The sequence below is a fragment of the Spermophilus citellus genome (genome assembly GCF_964194105.1).
Source record: "Spermophilus citellus genome assembly, chromosome: 1".
NCBI lineage: Eukaryota > Metazoa > Chordata > Mammalia > Rodentia > Sciuridae > Spermophilus > Spermophilus citellus.
This window is the reverse complement of record NC_138182.1, coordinates 162,411,521-162,432,851: the sequence shown is the minus strand read 5'-3', so window position 1 is coordinate 162,432,851 and position 21,331 is coordinate 162,411,521. Positions and strand designations below refer to the sequence as shown.

General features: G+C 39.0%; 1 protein-coding gene across 3 annotated transcripts in view; it reads left to right on the top strand.

The window, feature by feature from the left end:
* The window catches only part of MCC (MCC regulator of WNT signaling pathway), a 269,529-nt gene that overhangs the window by 62,657 nt on the left and 185,541 nt on the right, over positions 1-21,331 (top strand). Inside the window, exon 1 of one of the 3 annotated variants that reach the window (XM_081295187.1) lies at positions 6,174-6,372. The exons of the other annotated variants lie outside the window; for them this stretch is intronic. The gene's annotated coding sequence lies outside the window, so the exon portion shown is untranslated. Of the gene's footprint in view, positions 1-6,173; positions 6,373-21,331 lie in introns of those variants that run through there. 3 annotated transcript variants of the gene reach the window in all.

Here is a 21,331-nt window from a genome sequence, read left to right as displayed (position 1 = left end):
TCTCCTTTGCAGGTTCTTTTATAAAGAGCACCAATTCTTGTGCTCTAAGTCAAATTACTCCCCCCTTTAGTTTATTTTGTGAATAAAATAAACTAAAGTTGAGGAAGTTAAATCAGGCATATTTTGTCTTCCCAAAATTTGTTGAAATAACCTTTCTGCTATCTTCAGTCCTATTCTCTTGCCCTAATCTATTTCTTTAATTTTTTTTCCCTTTGTCAACATCTTAGTAGCTCTTAGAAAGGAGATGTGAGTAATGTGTGGTCATCTGCTCCATTTAATCAGAATTCTACCACACTCTAGAGAAAAGACCACAAGTTTGTTGAGTTTCTATATAGTTATGTTGATGTGCCATATAGCTCAGACCCTATTATTACTCTGAAACTAAAGCTATTTCAAAATGCCACACGGATAGTACTATTTCTGATCCAACTACACAGAGCACCCAAAAGAGATGGCAGTGCCTTGGTACTGGTGTGCAAGAGTTTACATAATGTCCTGGAGGAGCTGTGTGGTGGGTGGGACAAGGGTGTCCTTTCTTCCAACTCTGCTCTAAGTCAAATTACTCCCCCCCACCCAGTTTATTATTTTTTGAATAAGGATCTATCTCTGAGGTCCTTCTAGGATTAACATTCTGCGACTCTTGGGGTAGAGAGTAAAAAGGACAGGTTGTGCAAAAGCCTTGTATGTCTTACTCCAGGGTTTTTATCTGGACCTGAAGACCCTCAAACCTGTAAAAGCTGAAATCCCAGTTCTCAGCACTTCCGGTCCCGAGGCTTTGGTTCCTAGAGCACAGATTCTGGTTATCTCTAATGCAGTCTCCCATCTGCTCTTCTGTAGCAACAGTAAGGGCTAGAAGTCTAGAAACCTTTGATGTATAGACAGACTCTCTAAGGAATGGAAATGGGATATCTGAGCAATCTCCATTAAAACCATTCCCACTGATGTATTAAACAGATTAGAGAAGGGAGTGGGTTCCGTGTAGTTTAGCTACATAAACTAGAGAGTGGAAATCATGGATCATGGGATATTCTTACGTCCCATTGACTTGAAAAGATCAGGATATATTTAGTCCCGTAGCCTTATAAAGAGACTATACATCTGTCATAGGCTGGTTGGTTTAACATGGTCTGAGTTCTAGGTTTATTTCAGTTGAAAGTTGAGAAACCTTTTCAAAAACAAACCAGATTAGCTCAGGAGTCACTTTTTTCCTGGCTTGATCCTGAGGTCGGGGTGTTATATTCAGGCCTTTTTTGTTCCCCATCTATTAATTGGATCAAGTTCTTAACCTCAACCAACCAGTCTCTGTGCAGGGTCGGGGAGGGAATTATGACCATCCTTTTGAGGCAGTACCCCTAGGCAACCACACAGAGGGGAGCAGAGCTCTTTCCAGAAGGAGTGGAGGAGAGGGTAGGTAACCAGCTTCCACCTGCTTCACAGCCTCATGTGGAGATTCAATTTGCAGAATAGGAGACCAGAAAGGAGCAGGAATTTGGACTTTAAAAACAGTCAGCAAGGAGCTATTGGAGGAATGATACAATGAATGACCAGATAAGATTTGTGTCTGAGAGTTCAATTTGACTTCTTCTATGTAGAGAATCAATCACCTACATAGAGTTGGAAATAGATCTGGTAGGGATCAGAAACTTGACAAGACCTGTTGCAGAACCAGAAAATCTGCCTTCTGCCATGTCTGGGATTCCAGGAGTTGCCAATTCACCATGGGAAATCTGACAAATGAGAAAAATGTACATGACAACTGAGTGTATATACCATGATTGACTAAAAGAAGCACCCCAGACTTGGCCTCCCTCCATCCACACAAGCCATTTTCCACTGAAGTGTTTGCCACAAATATGCTGCATTTTGACATATGGTACTTGGAATCTTCATCCCCATGTGGCTTTGCCTGCTGAGGTCCTTCCTCCATTGTTGCAGACCTGAAGTTGACTCCCTGGGATCATAGTCCCAGGAATCCATGCACCGGGCTCCAGCAGGTGTGTGAGTCAAAGCCCTTGAATGTCTGAGAAGGTTCAGTCCACCTGCCAGGTTAAGATGGGACTGAACTAAAGAAACTGAGAACTCTGCCATGTTGAGGGTTCCCTCTGGAGGAAGGAAGTAGCCCTGCTTCTACTAACAGCTCCTATTCTGGGATTCCAAAATCCCATTATCCAATCTGATATTTGAAAAAGATCCACAGAATCATGGTATGTTTCCATGACAGATTTATTCCTGGGGCTATGCCAGTTGGAACATGGAACATGTTTTTATAAAGAGATCTTATTATCAATATGGTAACAAGCAGTGCTCATATTATAATTGCTTAAGCTAATGGTCTCTCTAAAGTTCTCCATTAAAAAAAAAAAATAGAATGAAGTATGAGCTTTCATCGCTTGTATGTGAAATTTTCATATATTTACAAATTAAATTCTTTCAGTATTCTATTCATGTTTTGTATCCAATAAAAATGAAACAAACTAGATGTTAAAGAACAAGGTGGAAAAGGAAAATAAAAACATAGATGAATATTCTTTTCATACCTCCATGAATTTTCATATTATCTTTGAAACTTTTGTTTTTAAACTATGTGGACTAAATAAATATTACAGAATAAATTGGAAACACCCACTTCCCTCCCCTGCATTATTTTTACAATTTCTTTTAAGTTCTGTTAAACAACCATTTTATAAAAGTCAGAAACTAAACACTGTTAAAACCTTGAGACAGTTAGTTCCCCTCCACCCACACACTCCCATATTGTGTCACCTCGTCACTCAGAGCAAACAGTGCTGTGGAGCAGCTATGGTCTGCACACTCCCCACACCATGGGGCTGTGGGAGGACAAGCCTAGCTGACCTCCAGGCTCTATGTTCTATGTCTGTACTTTGAACTCAGTATTAACAGTGTTTGTTTTTGAATTTTAAATAAACAACAGCAAAACCTTAAAGATGGGGGAAAATCTGTAGCAAGATTTGGCTTAGCTTACCGCTGGAGTTTTTTGTTGTTTATTTAACAGCTTTAATAAAGAGTTTTGTTTTTTTTTAAAGACTAAAATGCAGGAGTTGGTTTCTCAGATGTTTATCATATTTAACTTCCAGACAGGAAATAGGAAAAAAGACTAGAATGAAATATACAAAATGCTAACAATTAGTAGTGGATATTGATTTTGTTGGTAGCTTTTTTCTCTTCATTTCCCAGTTTTCAGTGATATCATCCCTTTATTTACAAAACAACAAAAAAATGTTTTCCCCAAATATCACTGCTGTTCTTAAATGTGCCAGAAGCTCATCAGCCTATTTAACAAAGTCTACATCCGAAGGCAGCAAAGGGCATTGAAACACAAGTTGGCATTTTACTACGTTTTGTATTCAAAACTGCCCTGGTGCCCTCTCTCCAGAACTTCATAATTCATGAAGAGCCTACTTCCCTCCCCGAGTTTAAGTAACTGGAAGGTTGAGTGTGTGTTGCCTGCGCCATGTGGGGAAGCCAAATACAGCAGCATATCCCATGTCTGCCTGAAAAGCCTAACAGCCTGAAATACTTGAACTCTCCATTATTGAAGGAGGAAAAACCCCACAAAGCACATTTCCTTCCTTTGCTTCCATGTCCCTACTTCAGATTTTCCCTCCCTGAGTCGCCCAAATCATACTCGTTCATGAAAATTACTTTTCTGCTGTTTGTGAAAAGTAATTCAATTCTGATTTTCAGGCATGAGACGACCCTGATGGATTTTCACTGCTCCTGCCTTAGAAAAAATTAAATTACTGGCAATATACATCAAAATCCTTGTCTGTTCTGGTTCTGCGAGAACCTTGGAAGTTTCTGAATCACTCAGAAATTGTAGTGGAGCTGAGGCTCATGCATGAAAAAAAAACAAAACAAACAAAAAAAATTTATTTTTTCATAGCCCATGTGTGTGCCTGTGCCTTCTCTAAAATATAATCGGCCCTCGTTTCCTTACTTGGTTTCAGATCTATAGCCTGTGTCCACCCTGCTCCTTGGTTGAACGCTATCATTTCAATGTAAATGACCCTTCTTGGCAGAAATAAGGTTAGGTGATTTTATAACCTCCTAATCCTCGAGGCACCAGTTTTCCTGGTTTGGCTATTTTGTGCTTTAGATTCTTCCATAAAAATATTTTTGAACATTAAGATAAATAAGCAGTAAAAGTTGTTGGTAATTGCTTTTCATGGAACATACCTGTTTATTTTCCCATCATGTGTATATGATGCCAATGAAAATACCTAAGTCATATTAAAATGTCTTTGAACTGTGAAACTCAGAAATTTCTACGGGTGTAAGCGTAATGGCCAAAAATGTACTCATTAAGACATAAATGGCCAGAAAATGTGCTCATTAAAACATAGAAATAAAATGTTCACTTTTTTGCCTCAGTGATCTCAGTAGTGTATTTATTACCAATTAAATATTTAACTTAAATATAAACCTTATTCTGTGGTTACTATTAAGAAGCAAGATACTCGGTGAACTGCAGACTCCCAAGACATATTCCCTGAAGGCATATATGTTTCCAAGTTTTTTTTGAACGGACAAGTTCAGCCAGTAAGTATTTAACGAATATCCTGAGGGCTTTTGGTATATCAGGAATCCCATTTACCACTTTCCTTTCCAGCATTTTTTTCCCTTAAATTCATCAGAGCAAATACATCTGACATTCACAGTCTCATTTCTTTTCTCTTAATATGCACATTGCAACTTCTTATTTTTAAAAAATATTTTTAGTTGTAGAGGGACACAATACCTTTATTTTATTTATTTATATCCAGTGCTGAGGATCGAACCCCGTACCTTACACATGCTAGGCAAGCTTCTACCACTGAGCTATAGCCCCAGCCTGACTTCTTATTTTAAAATATTACACACCTTAAAAGGGTGTGTTGCAAATTCAATTGAGGAGGAAGGGATGGAGATCTGCCAGGAGAGTAATCTCTTGGGAATTGACCTGCAGGGACACTCTCTGGCCTGGTGCAGCCACAGCCTGTTTCCTGAGCAAACACTGGATCAGATGGGGAAAGGACCCTGGTTTTCTTCTTAGAGTGTTCGTCTGGCTTTGCATCTCATCTATCTCAGCTTTGTTCCCTGGAGGAAGGGAAGTGGTGAGAGGCCTTTTTCCAAGATACTTACTCTGAGGAGACATTGTGCCCAGTCAAGGAGGCATCTTTAAACCTCAAGTGAGGATGTGCTTCTTCAAGCTTTCCCTCCCCCTCATGTGAAGGACATGGACCAGGGGAGACTCCTGTCCCCTGTGTGATCAAAAAGCAGAACTGCTAAATCTGCACTCACCATTTTATTTACACTTCCTCCCTCAGCTCCTCTAAGTACAGCTGAATTTTTTTAAAAAAAATTCTCCAGTGCATCATTCCATTTAAACATGTGTTTTTCTCTGAAGATCACTTACTTTTTTTTCCTCTGAAGTGAACTGAGGAAACTTAAGTCACTTGCCTGGCTCAATCACATTGAAACTGACTTGGGAATTCCTTTTGGGAAGTAGTAGGATATGGATATGTGTTTGGTTATCAGAATCTGACAAGGAGGCTTATGTTTTTATTTAGAGAAAAATTCCTCTTTGATTTATTCTCCTGTGTACTGAAATCATACCTTTTGAAGAATCCAGAATGCAAAGTGGAAAGGACGAGGAGAAGCTTGTGTTGTTCTCTGAACTGGTGGTTTTTTTTGGGGGGGAGAGCCCATTTTTATTGTGGAACAATCTAATGTTTATATGGCACCTGTCCCTGTGGGAATAACATTATCTTAGCCCTAAAGAGTTCTAGAAAAACCATGGACACAGGCTAGAAGAAACAGAGCGTGGGCTTTTTGGTCTCATTGCTGGTAGTGGCATACACTGGAGTTAGCCAGGAGGCTGGATTTGCCACCTGGATCTGGGGCTAACTGGATCAAGCATTGGTTCAAGTCTTTTTCATGTATCTTTGGGCTTAATTGCTAGAACCCCAGAGTTCCTCATCAAGCCAGGAACCTGCAGCTGCTTCCAGTGACTTCTGTTGTATTTGTAGTCTGCATTTCCGGGATCCATGAAAAAGCATAGTGTTAAGTACAAGGCTGGGTGGGGCACTGAGTTTCCTTGAGGAAATGGGCAGGAGGAAGAGTCCCATTTTAACTCTGGCTGTTTTCTATATATAATACCTGAACTCAGCATAGGTTTCTGTTTTTCTGTCATTTTGGAAGAAGATTAAAAGCTATGGGTAGAACTCGAGACCTTTTCTTAAAGGATTTTAAGTTTGTCGGGGGGATGGTGCCCCACACCCTAAAGCGTGCCCCGGTCCTGCAGTGTGTCCCTCTGCTCTGACGTGGTGCAGAGTTGCTGCTTCCAGTCACATTTCACAAAGGATCAAACAGGTGAGCCGATTGTACGTTGTTGTTGAAATGTTGCTCTCAGAGCCTTCCTCCTGGCAGAAGCATAACACTGGCTTGTATTCAAATATATTAAATCTATGTGAGATTTCAGACTCATAGTAATGTAAGTCAGTGTGAGGAAGTCATCCCATGTATCCTGAATGTTGAAAGTGGCATGGATTAAAGCAGTCTCTTTATTTAGAGGTAATATTTGATATTATGTCGGTGTTTTGTGTAACAAGTTTCTTGATGCATTTAAAGGTCTTCTATCACTAAAGGAATGATAAGGCAATTCGTTTTGATAAACTCTCATGGAGATCCTGAAAGTAAGCAAGCATAGCACCAGATGCCATCAATCAACAAATATCTAGTGCCTATGATTCTTTGAGGTGCTGGTCAAAATGGATGTTGAAGCTTCAACTCTGTGTTAATGACAAGTGGCTCAGAAGAGTTCCCTCCACTTGAGTTGGTAGAGTGACAGAATCTATTCTCTTGCACGTATGTATGCTTGTATCATCCAACTATTTCTCTCCGCTGTTCCCCATCCTGTGATTTTCTTCCTTTTGAGAGTACACGATGGTTACACGAGCAGAATTGGTTCTGACAGTCGGAGTCATCCTGGGCCATTTGTTAGACCGATAAAATTTCATAGTAGGTAGGATTGAATGTTATTTATAATCTAGGGATTTGGGGCAGCCAAATGTATCTTACATGACTGGGGATGGATTTGGATTTAATTCTCAAGGAAACGATGATTTAATAATGTTCACACCTCTCTCTCTTGAAGTGTGAGACACACTGTTAACATCTGGCTGGAGGAGGGGTGAGAGGAGAGGAGACAAGGTGCTCACATATGCAAGTGAGCATCATGTCAAAACTAAGTCACAGAGAAGTGGCCCTCTTGTTCCTCTTCTCAGTCACTAGAATGTGTCTTGGAATGATATGGGACTTAAAACACCTGGGGTTTCAGAGAATCTGGCAAATTGAGGAGACTTTGTTGTGTTTGTGTTTGGAGCAGGCAGCACAGTTACCTTGTTGACTTTTTCTGAAATTCACAATTTGAAGTGCATCCAAGTCTAAGATGTGAAGAGGCATTTGGGGTATAAGTTTAGTTATCCAGGATATTTATAGGAAAGCATCAAACCCTTTAATAACTTCTTTCCCCCTCACTCTGTTTTTTTTTCAGCTGTTGCAACTCATAAGATGTTACATACATTTATTAATATACTTTGCCATGTAAATAAATGTTCCATCTGGCTCTCAGTTTATTTCAAAAGAACTTGTTTCAAAGGAAAGTAGATGAGTCTCTACTACTCATTTGCTCTCCTTCCTAGTTTCCTGTACTAATATTGGTGATGGTTAAGTTTATTGAGCATGTACTATGTGCTGGATGCTTTGCCAAGTTCTTTGCATGTACCACCACATTTCATCCCATAACAAGCTTCTATGGTGGCACAGAGGTGGGTTTTCTGTGTTGCTGAGGAAGCTACACTTTAAGATTTTTCATTTACATAGCCATTTGTAAAGTTCGGAGAGGGCCCAGCTGTGACTTCACTCACAGTCCACAAATAACTACCTGCTCTATAAGCTTCAGGCTCCTCAAATCCTGGTTCAGCTCCTGGGAGATACTTGAAATGATCTCCATTAACTGTGAAGACAGAAGTGCCCCAGGTCACAGAGTCAGTGCTGGAGCCTGGCTCTAAGCCAAGCCATCTGGCTCCCAGCCTCCTCAGAGCACTTAGCACATGGCTACGAACCTGGAATTTTCTGAAGATCTGTATGAAAGTTCTGCCCCATATAAATATTATACGACTTACACTTAATTTGCAATTCTGTATTTTTAGTGTTCAAGTAAGTCCTTTCTTGCTTTAATAAAATTTCAAAGTGTCTTTCTTTAGAGTGAAAAGTTTTTGAAGTTTTGGTACCTTGAATATATGTATATATAATTATGCATTAATCTGAATTTGAATGTTCATGTGAGAACCTACCAAGCAAGCTGCCAGATTCTCCTATCTCTCTTTTTTTTCAGAGCTTCATGTATTTTCGACTCCAGAGTAGGGAGATGAAGGGAATGTTTGGAGATACCTGAAAGCTGATGGATTGGACAAAGGTGTGGACATGTTGACTCAGTCTGTTGCTATTTTCTGCTAGTGTCTAGGCAACTAGTTCTGGAAGATTGATGTTGAAAGACAACTAACTGGATTCCCATTCATCCACTGAGGCTCAGTATTCCAGCATTGGAGGATGGAGACAGTCATAAGACATTAAATGGGTTAAGCAGTAACTCTTTTTTTTTGTACCAAGGATTGAATTCAGAAGCACTCGACCACTGAGCCACATCCCCATCCCTATTTTATATTTTGTTTAGAGACAAGGTCTCAGTGATTTGCTAAGCGCCTTGCTGAGGCTGACTTTGAACTCACAATCCTCCTGCCTGTCTCAGCCTCATGAGCTGCTGGGATTACAGGCGCGCACCACTGTGCCCAGCTAAGCAGAAACTCTTATTTCATATCTAAGACACATTCCATATTTATAGTCCCTACTACAGGGTGCATGGACATGTTGGTTCTTTCTTCCCTGGTGCTTAGAAAATTTGGTGTTCAAAGTGTCAAGCTTTATTTTTGCTTGTTAGAATTTCCTTTAAGGTAAAAAGCTGGCTAATGATGTAAAAGTTTTGTGCTTGAAGTGGTTATAAACTATGTAGATAATCTAGTTTATGAGTCGAGTCTACAGTGACTGTGAAACCAGAGGGTTGTTTAAATTCAGAATTGTATGGGTCCTATAGAGCTGAACTTGGTGTCAGTTAATAAATTGTTGGCTATAATAAAAACCAGATTATGAAATATCCTGAAAATAAATACAACAGCTCACAAAACTCATCAAGCCTCAACAAAGCCAGGATATTCTTTATTGTCTCAAAGTTCAATATGCATTTTCTTTCACATATATTGGCAAATTGGTAATCATAATTATCTTAGAGACACTAATTGTAACTGCCACAGCTGCCAAGAAAATTTGTCAGCATTTCTTTTCTAGAAGGAAATTTCACTTTAGAAATGATTATGGAGGGAAAAGGATTAATGAGAAAGTTCATTAGCATATTTGGCTGTAGGAACAAAGCAAACAGGGGATGCAGCCATGACTAATGGGTGAACCGTCACCCATGTCCTGTGGTCATATGAATATTCTGAGTTGTAAGCTGGCTAAATAACAAGGCTCCTTGGTTTCTGGTAAGCTTAGTAAGAATATCAAATTTACAAAACCGAAACCATAGCATATTTCTTCTTAAAGAATTTCGGTCCCAAGACAGTTTCTTAGGTGAAACATACTTATTGGGGATGTGTAAGACTACAATATAAACTGAGCTCCTAAATTAAATTAGATGGAAGTCTGACATGAGGGAATTTCTAAAACTGAGCAACTCTTAATGGGGAAAGGGAGAGACTTGCAGGAATTGAGAAGCCTTGAAATAAGGACACGTTTCAGTATCTTAGTACTCCATTAAAAAAAAAAAAAAAAAAAAAAAAAAGCCTGCAGTTCTCAATGGGGATTGAAGGTCAAACTCTTTTGAGAGTTTTTTCTCCCTGAGGAAACATTTTTTGGAATTAGATAAGAGTTTTGGAGAATAGGATTTGCTTTTCAGAATGAGGACTTTAAAAAATTTGATTGCAATACACAAATTGTGCAACCAGGGGATTCCTCTAGCTGAGGAAGTGTTTTGGGGCTCCTTTTTTTTCCCCCCAAGCAGAAGGTTCCTGTATGGTAAGGGCGCACTCAGGAGTAGGGTGGAACTGCAGTTTTTATTTTACAGAAACTAGAGTCTATGGTGATGCAGCCACACAGCCAGGTTCATAAAACTGGGGTAGAAATCGACACAGGGTTTCATCCTGAATGTACCAAGTATTCATCTAATTTATAAATGAATACTCTGTGAATAGTGCATTCACTTATAGCTTCCAAAGAGGAGGCAGAACAAACCTCTTCCCGAGCCAGGCTACATTAACATGTTCTTGCTGCCTTGGGTGGAATAGACCTTTAATTTTTGTTGGATCAGAAGTATAACATTGCTGAGTTGAAAACTCAATGTGAAATATTTTCCCTACTAAAAAAAGAAATGCCCAGGTACTATCGCTTTCAGTTCGTTATGCTAGAAGAAATGGAGGGAAAAGCAGTCTCACATATAAAAATTTGATTAGGGTCCTCTTATTAACATCTGTGATATTGCATTGATTAATTTCTGAAAATAAAATGGTGTTCTTCATTGTTTATGTATGAGTTTTGAGTCCTCCCACCATGTTATCTAAAATTGCACTACCTGGGAGTTGTGTTTCAGGGACGCTGATGTGTTAGCTCTCTTAAGAGAATCTTCAAATTGAATTTTTAATGAAGATATTTTTAAAGGATGAAAGCAAGTTTTAAAATCCAGTAACGGTTAAAAAGAAAAAAAAAAGCCATATTGCTGCCCTAATTTGGTAAGAAGGATTAGACAGTTCAACTATACAATGTCCATTTTTAGAATTCACTATGTAGCATCTTGATTGAGGACTGAGAATTATTGAAGTGGTGTTCATTTGCTTTCATCCTTTGCACATCAGCTGGGCAGAATTCCAGAGGAACAGAAATGTCACATATACAATAATTTCAGAACAGGTCTTTAGGTTGCTACATAAACCTGCTTAAAATACCATCTCCAAACCTGCGCAGAGGACATAAGAGAAGGTGAAGTTTGGCCTGTAATCTATATAAAGATCATTTCATCTTTTTTTAATAAAACCAGCTCCTCAATTGTGTGTTAATTGAAATCAATTTATCAAAATACCTAATATTATTCATTAGGTATTTGGATAAATAATTAAACTTTATGGCTACTCTTAGTCATCATCAAGTATTTTCTTACAGTACTTCTTAACTTTGTACTTCCTAAAAGAACAAACTGTGTTTTTTCAGTTTTTGAAAAGTTTGAATAGACTTTTAGTTCAAACGTAGTCATGTGGCCAAGATTCTGGCATTTTGGCTGTTCTCCCACCTCCCTGGCTACCCCTTCTTAGCCTTTTTGGCTGGTTCCTTTGTTCTTCTCCAGTAATCACAGATTAGGTTGTCCCTACACTCCCGCCTCCCACCTCTTCTAACGCAGCATGCCAGGGCTGTGGAAACCACCTGAACACTGACTTCCAATCCAGCCCTCATTTTCAGTGGCCTCTTCATCTTTTTGTGAATGTCTAAGAGGAATCTCAAACTAATCTCTCTAGAACCAAACTCTGAACTCAGTGTTCTCCATATATACACATATATAAATGGCAACACCATCTTTGCTCAGGACAGAAACATCTGGGTGTTTCTTGATTCTTCTTCCTAATACCCATACCCTACCTGTCAACAAATCCTATGTCTCTACTTTCAAAAACTGTCCAGAGTCAGTCTGCCACTATACTCACCAAGTCACCATCACCTGTATTCCCCATTTTCACTGTTTTGTGTTTTTGGTTTTGGTCCTGGTGTCTCTGCATCTGTCCTTGACCCTCTACAGTCTGTTCTCACTAGCAGCTGAGTAAACCTTTCAAAATTTAAGTTAGTTGATGTTATTCTCTGCCACAGACCATCACCCTTGGAATATAAACCTCCAAGTCCCCCAAATGGGCCACATGGCCCAAATACGATCTGAACCTTATCCTGCCCCCTGTATCCCCATAGCTTGTCCCTTTTGCTCACTGCTGCAGACACGTGGGTCACCTTGCTTTCTTCTGGAGTGCCAGTAAGGACTTCCTCAGGGACACACTTTCCCCAGATGCCCACATGGCTTGTTCTCACTTCCTGCAGGTCCCTGCTCAGATGTCACCTCATCAGCGAGGTCTGACCATCCTTTCCTTATATCTCCCTGCCTGCAGTCCCCAACACCATCTTGAGAATGGGTGTATAGGAAACATTTCTTTATTCTTCTTGGACTAAAGCAGAATTTGCATGAGGGTAGAGATTGTTTTGTTTGGGCAGCCAGAATATACTGAGTGCACAGTAAAATCTCAGTCGATATTTAACTGAATGAAAAAATAAATAAAACAAAAAGACAAATATTTAACTGAATGAATAGATTTTTGGATCCTTTTTGTTTCCCTGCAAAGATTGTAATAATACTATTTTTTTGACAGTCACATTGGTTCTTAATAATTTTCTACATCATCCTGGATAATTTCATTTTAATGTCTTTCCATTAAAAAGCCTTAGCTGTACAAGTTAGAGTTTTTTGGAAAAGTGTCAAACTGGCAGAGAAGGCACAGGTATAGTATAGTGAACACCTGTGTACCTGTTACTGATGCTGACATTTTGCCACGTTTGGTTCATCTCTCTGTATCTATGTTTATGAAAGCCCCCCCACCCAACTCTTTTTGTGTCTGTGGTGCTGGGGATTGAAGCCCAGGGCCCCTTCATGCTAGGCAAGTACTCTCACTGAGTTGTATCTCCAGCCTCTCCAGAACACTTGAATTAGTCATAGATAGAATGACCCTTTGTGCTTTTAAATACTTCACAGAATATATCTTCTAAGAACAAGGGAATTCCTCTACGTGTCCACAATATGGATATTTTTTCAGAACATGTTGATATAGTAGTAATACTTAATTTGGAGTTCATATCAGATCTTTCAGTTGTTCCTGTAGTGTCCTTTGTTGTTGCAAATCCAGAATCTAATAAGATTTTATAATCACATTTAGTGGCCATGTCCTCTTATTCTCTTTTAATTTAGAACATAGTTCCTAAGCATTTACTGGTCTGTTATGACTTGACATTTTGAAGAATGCATGTTATGTATTTGGCATGTTGTCCTTCAATTTGTAAACTGAATTAAATCATAAGAAAATAGTTTTGGCAGGAGTATAACCAGGTGGGGTTGTTTGTTCTCAGTTTACTGTGCCAGTGGCCATGTAGTGACATTCTTCCTGATTGGTAATGCCAGTGTGGGCCCCTAAGTTAAGGTGGTGTCCACCACGTTTTCATATTGTGAGAATGCCTCTTTTCCTTTTGTAGTACAAGATTTCCAAAGTGATACTTTGAGACTATGTGCTCCCCTGGTCCCCAGTAGCCTTTCACCCAGTGATTTCAATATTTATCAATGATTCCTGCCTGAATCAATTACTATGGTGACTGTAAAATGGCAGTTTTCTTTTTTCTATCATTCCTTCTATATTTATTAGTTGACATAGCTTTCCCATCTGTCTCCCTCCTGTTTAAAAGTCATTTTTAGTGTCAGTGCAAATTGATGAATTTTATTATATTCAGTGTGTTATAATCCACACATTCATTTTGATATTCAAAGTGTCCCAAATTATGCTAAGGGGAATTCAGTATCCCAGCATAGATGAGGAAAATAACTGAGGCTTCTTTTCTTTGATACAAATAGGCATTTGAGGAGATTAAGGTATCTCCTAATAGTTGTGTAACATTGAAGGGAACAGATAGAATGATAGAATCTTCCTGGGGGAGATGAAGAGGGCTCAGGAGTCCATGGTGAACCTCCTTATTCAGCTGGCTGCTGGCCACCCATGAGATAAATGATCATCCCTATCCTGAGTAAGACACTTGGGCAAAGTCTAGGAAGACATGGGTGTGTCACTTCATAGTGGACCCTAAAGCAGCTCCACTGGGAGAGATTTTTGGACTTTTTGTGAGTGTGTGTGTGTGTGTGTGTGTGTGTATGTGTGTGTATATATATATATATAGAGAGAGACCTTGTTCTTTAGTACAGTCTTGGGATCTATAGAATCAGACTTTGGATTGAATCCTGCACCTATTCTGAGTGTTTCAAAGTTTTCCCTAAGTGATCTTCATGTCTCAAGTTTGGAAAGAAATCTGTTCAGTAAATAAGTGCTTCAGTAGACAAATTCTCTGGTCTGTTGGGTTTAATTGAGCCCAAGCTCCAGGGTGTAACCTGTGGTTTAATTGTAAGTGACCTAGCCTCCGCTCTGTGTGCTTGTTCAAAACCTGGTTTGGATTAGACTAGACCAGCCTTTCTCTAGGAGGATGCATTGGCCCCGGGGATGAAAGGTCAGACTAATAGCTGGTGAGCCGTCTTCCTTATAGATTCTTTGTGCTATAGGATTTTCATGACAGGTGCAAAAAGTGGGGAGTAATGGAAAATAATAGATCTTATAGGGGGGAAAAAAAGGCTGCCTTTTACTTGGCTTTTATGAGAGGAATGGAATGTCTTTGACACCCACCTCCTACTTTATAGCCATTATAGTTATACACAAGTGGTATACCATTTGGATCCTGCCCATGAAAATTTTATGAGCCATCCTGGTATTGTTTCTTTCAAACATGCTTAAGTTCTGCTGTCTACAGAAACATGCAGTGTGGCTGTTGTTAAAAACTAAAATCAAATGGAGGAGATGCTGTTCCATCAAGCATATTTACATAAAGCACAAAGATTAGTGACCTGAGTAGGTAGGCACCATAAGCAAGAGTAAGTTAACTCGTGAGCAAATTTGGGAACTGTGTAGATAGTGGCTGTGTGAAGTATGTTTCACTTCAAGAATGAAATATTTGCAAAGTGGATATCTGGGTTGTCCAAGGTATGATTATATACTACACACAACACTTGGTGTCTTCTGGTGAGGTTTCATATTGTTTTCTCTAGTGTTTCAGTGTTCCTTGAGTACTTAACACAGGATGATTTGACAGAGTTGGGCATGCTTACATTTTTTCTGGTGTCCTGGCTCTAGTGTGGAATTTATTCATAGAAAATGGTATTAGGATTCCACTGATAGTGGTTACTCCAGAGATGAGTAAATAGGCAGAGACAATGATGAAAGGCTAAAATATGTCTAAAGAAATATCATGGGCAACTTTTGTCAATTCAGAGTTTTGTAATGCTCTGATGCTAAAGCAATGTCATTTAATTGGTTCCTTTTAGAAACAGGTTGTCCTATCTCTTGGGATAACAAAGGAAAAGAAAAACAGAGACTGGGTGTTGTTCCTACTGATAAATATCTCTGCTATACACCATTGCTTATCCTTAGCAAATAACAAAATGTACATTCTTCCTTAATTTTCATAACGCACAACAGGTATAAAAGCTGTTAAGATAACTAAGACAACCAAGTTGAAGTCACCTAATTGTAGCAGAGATGGACTTTGAACTCGGGTCTATCTGAAGATAAGACTTTTAAAATAAGATGTTCCCCTTGCAGACAAATAATACTTCCCACAATGAAAAATATTTTAAACTTAGAATTTTAAAAATTAAAAATACCATAATCTCACTTCCCAGAGATAACACACTTTTAATATTTTAGGAGATAGTGTTGATTATAGGTTTAAGAAAGTGAGCTTAATTTAAAGCTGGTGAAAGGCATGTGGAAATTATTTAAAGTGTAACATCTTTTCTCCTAAAATGTTAAGTTTAATAGCCCCAGGCCCTCACCTTAAATCGTTAGACAAATACATAGCTTAATTTGACAGTGAAGGCTATTATTTGAAAGCCTGATTTTTGTTCTACGCATGGGTGCCAGAACAATCTTCTTCAAGATTTTCAAGTCTCCTCTGAGTGCAGATGTGTTTTGGGATTTCCTGCTGCCTGCACACTAAAATAGGAGCCCATTTCATTTTTCCATCATGGTTTTCTGACCTTTGCAGTTACATCAGTCCCTGGCGAGGGCCACAGAGGTGTTGCCTTTGGTCCTATGCGAGCCCTTTTTCCTAGTCCATTATGTATCTGAATAAACCTTTTCTTTTCCTGGAAGGTTTCTTGTATATCATGGACTCTCTCCCACCTGCCAGCTCTCACTTTAACCTCTAGCTTTAAGGCTGTCCTTTCCAGCTCTCACCCTCACTAATTCTCCCTGCCTCCTGGGATATCAGTGAATATGTATGTGTCTGTGATTATCTAGCACACATCAGTGAACCAGCAACCGAGGAGGTGCCTGGAAGAGTTCCCTGGCATGTCGTGATTTGTAGCCTCTTGTAATTGTGTTTGAAGATCCAAGAGGTGAAGGGCTCCAGGGGCATGCTTGTTCTCTGTAGAGTGGAGTAGATGAGGATGTAATGTTCAGCGGGAGCTATGAGGAGAACTTTGCCATATTCTGTTGATGTTCACTGAATGCCTAGAGATTCCTTGTGAGGCTCAGAGAAGGGATAATGGGAGTGAGATGGGAGCAGAGAAAAGAGTGGTCAAGACATTTAGATTGAGGAGAATCTTGACATTGGGCTCTTAGAGGTACAGCAATTCAAAATGGTGGCAGGATGTAAGTGGTGACTTCCTGGAGTAGATTAACTGAGATCTTTAGATTGGTGGTGGTCAAAACACCTTGAAGGCAGAGTTCTAGAAGGACATTCATTAAAAACATTAATCCAGGGAGATCCACAGGAGAACACGTGATCAGTGTCATACCTGGGTTCCTGTCCGAACTCATCAGCTTTGTGATTGTTTTAGTCATCTTTTTGTTTCTGTGATTAAAATACCCAACAAGAATAATTTAAAGGAAAAACAGTTTATTTTGGCTCAAGGATTCAGAGGTCTTAGTCCATAGACAGATGGCTGACTACATAGCTTGGGGCCTGAGGTGAGGTAGAACATCATGCAAAGGGGCATGCCAGATGAAAGCAGCTCAGGACATGACCAGGAAGCAGAGAGAAAGCTCTGCTCACCAAGGACAAAATATAAATCCCAAAGCCACACCTCTGTTTCCTCCAGCCACACCCTATCTGCCTACAGTTACAACCTAGTTGATTCACACCAATGGATCAACCCACTGATTAGGTTACATTCACTTCTGAACATTGCATTGTCTGACAATGGGTTTTTTCGGGAATATCTCATATCTCAACCACAATAATGATGCTAAAATCTTTGATTATAGAAAGACCTATCTCAGAGGTTATTACCAAATAAAGCATTATATATGAAGGCTTCAGTGTTTCCATCAAGTGTTACACAAATATATCTGTAGTGGTTTTACCTTTTTGGACATGGTCTCACTCTTCAGCTTTGACCATTTATTTCCACAGACTGAGTCCAAGCAGGAATGGGGACCACCACTCCTACATCTCTGGTATGAGTACCTCAGACCATGTTCCATTCCACCTTTTGTTCAACCTATCTTCTGTTACTGAAAGAAACTTTCTGGAGAAGTTACTTTTGTATTCTCTGGTTGGATTTGTCTCTGTAAGGGGATCATGAAGTTGGACTTATCCCTGCATCTGTACAAGATTTGAATTTAGTAGCAACAACCCGTGCCTGTTATTTGTGCTGTAGGAAAATCTTTTTTGTGACCTTTCAGTTAGGTTTCTCTTCTGTTTACTCCCATCTGAAGAACTGTTTGGATTAATGGTGGTACATTTGGAATTTACACAGAAGAAAACATAGTGTTTACTGAGTCTGGAAACCTTAAGTAGCTTCTGATCTTCCTGAAGTGATGTTAAAAATATTCCGTGGTTTTCCACCATTAGGAGATGCTTAAAGATGAGGACAGTTCCTTTGAGAAAAACAGCCATTTTTAGTTTCAGGCCCCTCCAATTCATAGTTAGAGTAAAGAAAAGCAGTTTGCATGCATTCACTATATAAACTTTGTAACAATACCTATTTGTAGACCTGCTATCAGCATAGATTGTGTTATTTTTTATAAAAATGCCTAAAATAGTGCCTGTGCATTGTACATAGTAAGTCCATGGGAAGCCTTGCCAGTGTAGCTGTGGAGCAAAGATCTCCAAGGGGAAGGCCTCTGGAGTCCTTGGCCTGGAGGCTTGGAGAAAAGTAAGTATGTGAGCCAGAAGATTTGGGCAGAGTGCCAGTGTTCAGGCTAGATGGTCTGAAAATGAAATACTTCTCTGTTGTTGAAATGTCAGTCTATAGCCAGGTAATAGAAACAAATCTATGAAAAAATAACGTATCACTTTCTCTAGCTTGTCCCCACCTCTCCGATGTACTAAATTCTACCCTTCTTGGTAACTGTCATCCTGTGACCTGGACTAAGAATCTGCTTCTTCCCTCTTCCTCACCTTTTACAGAAGCATTATTTAATCCCTGCTTAAAAAAAAATTACAGTATATCCTCTTCCTCTCCATCTCCTACTTCCATTCCCACGGTAGGAGAGGGCTTGCTGCAAATCAAGACACTGAAAAAATACATTGCTAAAAGAAGTGAGAAAGATCTAAATAAATGGAGAGAGTTGCTATGTTCATAGATCAGAAGACAAATAGTACTATGATATAAATTCTTCTAATTGATCTGTAGACTCAGGAAAAAAAATGACAAGTTGGTTCTAAAACTCATATGGAAATATGAAGGTCTTAAATAGCCAAAATCACATAGAAGAAGAACAAAAAGCGTGGAAGATGTATAATGCCTAATTTCAATACTTAGTGTAAAATTACAATCATCAAAGCAGTGTGGTATTAGCATTAAGGCAGACAAATAGATCTATGCAACCTGACAGAGTCCAGAAATAATAGATCTACATAATTCATTTTGATTAAGATGCCAAGGCAATTTAATAGGAAAACAATAACTTTGTCAACAAATGGTGTGGGACAATTGCATAAAACAAACAAACAAACAAACAAAAACTCATTCTTACCTCCCATGCATGTAGAAATGAACTTGAAATGATTTATGCACATCAATGTAAGAGCTAAAACTTCCAGAAGAAAACAAACTATTTTACCTTGGTTTGGATTTCTTAATTTAACTTTCCTTAAATACAACACAAAAAGCATGAAGTTAGTGAATTGGATTTCATAAAGACAAAAACTTTTGCTTTGCAAAAGACACTGTTAACATAATGAAGAGGCAGATCACTGGGAGAAGATATTTGTAAAACATACCTGATGAAGTATTTGTATTATAGAGTGCATAAAGAACTCTTATAACTCAGTGATAAAAAGACAAACAACCCATTTAGAGCATATGTACAGGATTGGAACAGATACTTTACCAACAAAGGGAAATGGCAAATAGATAAAAAAAAATACTGAACATTTCCTAGACATTGGCTAAATGTAAATAAAACCACAATGAAATACCTACCCCTCTACACCAAAATGAGTAAAATAAAAAAGACTGGAAAAAAAAAAAAAGATTGGCATGAGCACAGAGCAACTAGAAAGCTGTTGTACTGCTGGTGCAAGTGTTTAGAAAAGTTTGATAGTTTCTTAACAAGTTAAACATACATCTACTGTATCACCCTGACATTGTAAACACCTGCATATGAATGTTCATTGCAGCTTCATTTACAGCTGCCAAAACTGTAAATAGTCCTGACGTGCATCAGCAGTTGAGTAGATAAAATAACTACAATATGTCCACAATAAAATACTACTCAATTTAAAAAAAAAAAGAACTATTGATATATGCAACCAAGGATGAATCTCAAAATGATTAGGCTGAGTGAAACAAGCAGGAAAAAAAATACAGAGTGTATAATTCCATTTCTGTAAAACTCTAGAAAATGCAAGCTGATCAATAGTGACAGAAAGCACATCAGTGATTGCCTGGTGTTAGGAAGAGGCTTGAGGAGCCTTTTGGGGATGATATTTTAGGGTGTTTACTATCATGATTGTGGTATTGGTCTCATAGGTCTATTGAAGTAGGTAGAAGAAATAGGAAGGAAACATAAAGGAAGGACAGGGAAATACTATTTAAATTCAGCAGTTGTATGTATTTTTCCAGGCCTATTACTCCCTAAGCTGTTTTCTAGACTTGATATTCCCAAATTCTTGAAAAATATGTAGATCTACAACTCCCCCCAAAATAGAAATACTATTTAAATTCAGCAGTTGTATGTATTTTTCCAGGCCTATTACTCCCTAAGCTGTTTTCTAGACTTGATATTCCCAAATTCTTGAAAAATATGTAGATCTACAACTCCCCAAAAAATAGACTAGGAGAGAGATGGTATTTTGAGAAACATACAATTTAGGGGACTTTCCAGTACTACCTACCAATCAGATAATGAAGCTCATGTCAGCCTAAGGATCCTGAGATTGACCCCCAGAAACCATGTCGAGATTACTAGATTCATTCCTACTTACCTTCTCATGCCCTGCCCCTCACTAAGTTTCCTTTAAAAGAAGAACTCCCAGACATCTGGTTCTCAAAGCCCACATTCTCCCTCTAATGCAAATTCTTTGCTTTACCCCAAAAGGCATTTCTCTCTTAATTACCCACATTCCTCCTTGAATGTGAATCTACTTTCCTAAATAAAACTCTTATGTGTTGTGGTTTGGATATGAGGTGTCCCCCCAAAAGCTCCTGTGTTAAAATAGAAATGTTCAGAGATGAAATTTTTAGATTTCAAGAGCTATAACTTAATGAGTGGATTAATCAATGTATCAATCCTAATTTAATTAAACCTAATTTGATGGATTAATAATAAATTGAAAGGATTCCTATACTAGGCAGTAACTGAAGGTGGTGGGCTGCTGGGGACGTGCCTTCAGGGACTGTATCATGTGTCCCGTCCCCCACCCCCTTCCTTCCATTCCTTCTGCTTCCAAGCTACTGTGAAGTTGGCAGCTTTCCTCCACCATCCCCTTCTACCATGATGTTCTGCCTCACCATGGGCCTAGAGCAAGAGCCAGCTGACCCGGGACTGAACCTCCGAAACCATGTGTCACAATAAACTTTTCTTCCTGCGAGTTCTTCTTGTCACGTATTTAGATCACAACAAATACACAAAGCCTCTGACTGGCATTTGTTGAAATTCTTTTCCATCACGTATGCCAAGAACCCCACTGGTCCTGAGTTGGGGTCTCCTTTCGCTATGGGATCTCCTTGAACCCTTCTTTGGAGACGCCTCTTCTCCTATGACACTGTGGCTGTTATAACTCAAAAGTCAAAGGGGAAAAGGCAAGCTCTATTTCTTTGCTTTTATGTATTGCGTAGAATACACACTTGCTTATAATAGGTACTTTGTAATTATTTCCTATAATGAGTTTATGTTTAAATAAAGGGGGCGGGGTCAGGGAGAGTGGACTA